The sequence below is a fragment of the Oncorhynchus mykiss genome, chromosome 9, assembly GCF_057628025.1.
Source record: "Oncorhynchus mykiss isolate SJ-2025 chromosome 9, ASM5762802v1, whole genome shotgun sequence".
NCBI classification, from domain to species: Eukaryota; Metazoa; Chordata; class Actinopteri; order Salmoniformes; family Salmonidae; genus Oncorhynchus; species Oncorhynchus mykiss.
In genome coordinates, this window is record NC_143030.1 from 11,112,713 (window position 1) to 11,118,795 (window position 6,083).

Sequence of the window (6,083 nt, forward strand, 5' to 3'; positions counted from 1 at the left end):
GTGAATGTCCTACAATAACCTAAACTGCTTGGTCATTACCTCATCATTCAAACTAAACTTTATTTATATACAATGTTTTACGACATTAACTCACAAGCTCTCACTCGCCCTCCTTTTTGGCAAATCTGACCATAACTCTATCCTCCTGATTCCTGCTTACAAGCAAAAACTAAAGCAGGAAGTACCAGTGACTCACTCAATACGGAAGTGGTCAGATGACGCGATGCTACCCTACAGGACTGTTTTGCTAGCACAGCCTGGAATATGTTCTGGGATTGTTCTGACTTCTATATATGTTTAGCTGTATTCAACACAGCTCATGAAAGTGTGTCAGCGGTGTGAGTACTTGGTAGAACTGTAATCCAGAAATCAGCTACCCTCTGAATTTACCCATAATGCTGTATTGGTGTGCATTCTCAGAAAAATTGTTATTATACTAAAAAATAATTGTTCTGTAAATACTAGAATTGCCATAATGCCCTCCAATGCTCTATACTGCATGTCTCAGTTCTTATGAATGGACAAAGCCATTGATCACGTGACACCATTCGTTCCGATGTAAAAACTCAATAGTGCATTCATTGAAGCCGGTTAAGATGGCGTCTAATGGGCTATACCAGAGTTTCCCAAACTCGGTCCTGGTGAATCCCAAGAGGTTCAACTTCTTTTTCACAGAAAACGCAGATATCACTAAACTAATGTTAGAGTTTATGTGTCATAAATCCTGTTTGAGTCTCATTTATAATGGGATCTATTCCTTTCTTTAATCTTTTGGCATAAACCAGAGGAATCAATTTGTAATCAACATTTAATAAAGTAATTGGTCTCCAATTGTCAATGAGAGAAGGGTCTTTATCTGGCTTCAGAATCAATGAAATAAGGCCCTGTTTCATAGTGGAGACCATTTCACCTTTTTCGATGCAATCTTGAAACATTAAAAATAGTGTGTTCTAGTAATTTCCAAAACTGTCTATAGAATTCAACTGACAGGCCATCAGTTCCAGGAGATTTCCCATTCTTCATTGAAATCAGAGCCTCTCTAATTTCTTCAATTGACAGAGGTGAATCGCAAACTGAGTGGAAATCATCCTCAATTACAGGGACATAATTCTGAATGTGGCAATCATCTTCCTGAAATTGTGAGTTGTAAAGGTTTTCATAAAAGGAATTGACAAATATACATATTTGTAATGGGGTCTTTGCATAACACAACATTAATTTTGAGTTATAGATTTTCGTTTTGTAGTTTGTCTTTTCAAGTGCAAAAAATGTAACTAGTATTTCCTTCCCCTTCTTCAATCCATTTTGCTCTTGATCTGACCTGACAAAGGAACCCTCTGCCAGGTCTGGGTAAAGCTGTTCTAAAGATAAACAATTAGCAGAGGATGGTTTCGATCCATCGACCTCTGGGTTATGGGCCCAGCACGCTTCCGCTGCGCCACTCTGCTATACAGACGAACACGACATTTGCAGTTTCAACTACTCCAGGAAATGACGTTGCAGACTAGCTCTATGCTGCCCCCTTTCATTGAGTAACTCCAGTTGAAGGCCGACCGGGGTACTGCAGGCTGTCATTAGCACTACACAGAACAAAAATATAAAACGCAACATGCAACAATTTCTAAGATTATACTGAGATACAGTTTATATAAAGAAATCAATCAATTGAAATAATTAATTAGGTCCTAATCTATGGATTTCACATGACTGGGAATACATCTGTTGATCACAGCTATCTTAAAAAGAAAAAAAATATATATAAAATGTAACCTTTATTTAAATAGGCAAGTCAGTTAAGAACAAATTCTTATTTACAATGATGGCCTACCCCAACCAAACCCGGGTGACGTTGGGCCAATTGTGCGACCGCCCTATGGGTTGCAGGCTGGATTTGAACCAGGTACTGGCACTGAGATGCAGTGCGTTACACCACCGCGTCCCTCAGGAGGCCCAAAGGGGTGTGGATCAGAGAACCATTCAATACCTGGTGTGACCACCATTTGATACCATATGTGTTATTTCATAGGTTTGACGTCTTCACTATTATTCTACAATGTAGAAAATAGTCAAAAAAAATAAAGAAAAACCCTGGAATGTGTAGGTGTGTCCAAGCTTTTGACTGGTACTGATACCTGTATGCACTTGTGATAAAACTTAATCCACAGGTCTTTTTTATAAACTATTGATCCTCTGTGGCTAAATTATGCTCTCCGGTATATTTTGAACATTGACAGTGGGCTCCTGTGGTTGGATAAAAAACTATAATAATAAATTAAATAAAAATCATTTTTTGCATCTTGGTCCTCTGACTCAAACAAATGACCAGTCACATGTATTTAATACGCAGTTATCGTATTATTTTAACGGACCTCTGAGACTATCACAGTGCAGGTGCATTTATACGGAGACTTGATTACACACAGGTGGATTGTATTTATCATCATTAGTCATTTAGGTCAACATTGGATCATTCAGAGATCCTCACTGAACTTCTGGAGAGTGTTTGCTGCACTGAAAGTAAAGGGGCTGAATAATTTTGCACTCCCAATTTTTCAGTTTTTGAATTGTTAAAAAAGTTTGAAATATCCAATAAATGTCGTTCCACTTCATGATTGTGTCCCACTTGTTGTTGATTCTTCACAAAAAAATACAGTTTTATATCTTTATGTTTGAAGCCTGAAATGTGGCAAAAGGTCGCAAAGTTCAAGGGGGCCGAATACTTTCGCAAGGCACTGTAGATACAGTACAGGCTACACATGCCAATATATTTCATGTTCATTCAATTGAGTTATATTTAGCTAATTGTAGGCTACTGTCTGTTATTTCTTGACTGAATATGTTTAATGATCTAATCAAATTTCATTGGTCACAAACACATGGTTAACATATGTTAATGGTGTGTAGTCAAATGCGTGTGCTTCTAGTTCCAACAGTGAAGTAATATCTAACAAGTAATCTAACAATTCCACAACAACATGGTGATAAATCTTGATGCAGTGCATTATATAATAGGGTACACATTAATAAGCTGCCTCAATATTTGCAGCCATAGGTGATCATATCTATATGGGAGCTGATCCGTGGTCAGTACTGTGGAATAATTCTAATGCTAGGGTAATATTTCAATGGAGAAAGCTGAGCAGCGCTGCCTTTCGATTCTATCAGTATCGACAGGTGCTTCAACGACGCACTTAAAAGGCTCTGGAAATACATGGTCAATCTGCATCTGCATTAGCCGTGCGGCATTTATGGTGATATGGCCTCTGCAGAAGTCACGGCATTCATATTTCTTGCGCTTCGCTGAGCTTTTGTGAAGGAAGTTGTCAGGGAAGTTTGTTTGTGTTTATACACGACCTCCCGCCCCCATCTACCATCAACCAATCACGTCAACACGGAGCTCTATGGAGCGCTCCACATTGTTACAAAAGTTGAGAGGCGCACAGCGATGCAGTCAGTACAAGAGCTCAATTTTGCCCGTGGAGGCACGCATTGCGTCACAGCATCGATATGGCGCCTCAAACCACATTTCCAGATCGAGCATAAATTGTTTCCTAGTTAACGTTCTTTCTGTGTGGTATTTAGGCTGGTACAGCACTTTGTGACATCGGCTGATGTAAAAAGGGCGTTATGAATACATTTGATTGATTGACCTACTACCATAACCCGTTCAAAGGCACTTGAATATTTTGTCTTGCTCATTCATCCTCTGAATGGCACACACACGCAATCCATGTCTCAATTGTCCCAAGGCTTAAAAAATCCTTCTTCAAACCTGTCTTCTCCCCTTCCATCTACGCTGATTAAAGTTGATTTACCAAGGCACGTCAATAAGGGGCGGCGGGTAGCCTAGTGGTTAAATCGTTGGGCCAGTAACTGAAGGGTTGTTAGATCGAATCCCTGAGCTGACAAGGCAAAATCTGTCCTTCTACTCCCACCTAGGCCGTCATTGAAAATAAGATTTTGTTCTTAACTGACTTGCCTAAATTAAGGCAATAAAAAGGTGTCATGGAAAGAGCAAGTGTTCTTAATGTGTTGTATACTCAGTGAATATCATTACTCTATTGAAGATTAAACATCAAGGATCGGACACTTTCTTTCCCCATTTTCGCCTAAAATGAAGAAGAAAAAAAAAGCTACAGGACCCGAAGAAAGGATGTGCTGATTCTTGATACCGTTTGAAAGGAAACACTTTTAAGTTTGAGGAAATGTGAAATTAATGTAGGAGAATATAACACATTAGATCTGGTAAAAGATAATACAAAGAAAAAAACATGCGTTTTCTATTTAATTTTTTTCTCCATCATCTTTGAAATGTAAAAGAAAGGCCATTATCTCACTTAGGAGTCTAGGCGCAATTTAGATTTTACCCACTAGATGGCAGCAGTGTATGTGCAACGTTTAACTGATCCAATGAACCATTGCATTACTGTTCAAAATTCTCACCACAATGTGCCGAATTGGTCAATTGATACATTTTCATGTACATAACATAGAAAAATTAAATGGTAATAAAAGATGTAAGTTTACACACTCCCAGGAATGTCATAAATGATGGATCATTAGCTGGACACCGATCCCATAGAGGTTAATGAGCAGCATTAGGTAAAAATGGTTGATAAATACTCTTGGACAAATTGAAGGAGACATTTTCTGTTAAAAGTATAAACATGTTTTAATGTATCAATAACACCAATCTTACCATCCTCATCACCTGAGAGACTTTACAAAACAAACAACCAGGAAGTCCTGTTTACATTTGAGTCATTTAGCAGATGCTCTTGTGCAGAATGTCTCCTACTGCTCCCCCGTCGGTTTCAAACCCACAACCCTGGCGTTGCAAGCACCATGCTCTACCAACTGAGTTACATATAATAACCTGAACACACCAACAGACTTTGGCAGTGTTTATTTACATGGGCAGCCCAATTCTTATCCATTCCGAGATCAAAATTGGGCCTTCATGTGCTGTTGGCTTTATTGGAGTTGGGAGTTCAGACTGTGAAGATTCACTTGAACGACCCTCCCTCCAAGTCGTAATTACACGTGGGAAACTGAGAAGACGTTGTTATCCCGTTGCCGAGTTTGTGACGCTTCACCACTGACTTCTCAACTTTTCAATCAAAAGATGACGCCAAATCTGTTTCTTGACACCTTGGTTATCTTTAGATCCTCGTGGTGCTGTTCTTTTGTCCATTCCACTTCCTAGCCTTTGGTAACTGTTCCTCTGTGATGCAGAATCTCTTTGATGTCTTAACCCTTGTCAAGGTGGATAATGTAGCTAACTTGACCATATTCGCAATGTTAAAGTGATGCTCCAGAGCTTTTGTATTTTTTCAGAAAGTCGTTTTAAAAGTAGTGCTCATGAACCAAAAAGGGGTCCCCGAAAAGTGTGCACAATTGTGTACTACGTCATCCATTTCGTTTGATATGAAACAAATTGTTTGCAATTTCTAGGATGTTACAAAGAATTTGTACAATATGATTTTTTTTTTAAACATGTAAATGCTTAAAGGGATACTTAAGGATTTTGGCAATGAAGCCCTTTATCTACTTCCCCTGAATCAGATTAACTCATAGATGCCATTTTCATGTCTAGGCATGCAGTTTAAAGGAAGTTGCTAACTAGTGTTACCGCAATGACTAAGTTTATGGCAACTGCTAGCATGCTAGTAGATACTATAGACTTCCAGTTATTGTGCTAACACTATTTAGCATTGGCTCGCAAAACTACCTCCAACTTCCTTCATACTGGATGCAGAGACATACAATTTGTAAAATAAAACCCTGAAGGCCTAAATCCTAAAAGCCTAAATCCCGAAGTATCCCTTCAAGATCCCAGACTGCACCTTCAAGCTAGCTAGCTAAATGTATTGTTAGCAACATTGGCTAGCTTATCTAACTTGCTAAAATCTTAATGGTCGAAGAATTGTTCCGACTTCAAAAAGCACTAGAACACAATCATGTCACACTTGCGACTTCCTTCCTTGTTTTTTTTCTTACACACAATACAGAACATCACACAAACATCCACAACATCACCCCTGCCCAGACCCACCTGCGCACACTCCCATCTCCAGGGCCCG

General features: G+C 39.0%; 1 non-coding gene across 1 annotated transcript; it reads right to left on the minus strand.

The window, feature by feature from the left end:
- Positions 1–1,376: 1,376 nt before the first annotated feature.
- Positions 1,377–1,448, minus strand: trnam-cau (transfer RNA methionine (anticodon CAU)). The gene has a single exon. It is a non-coding gene; the product is annotated as a tRNA-Met (tRNA).
- Between the last annotated feature and the right edge of the window lie 4,635 nt (positions 1,449–6,083).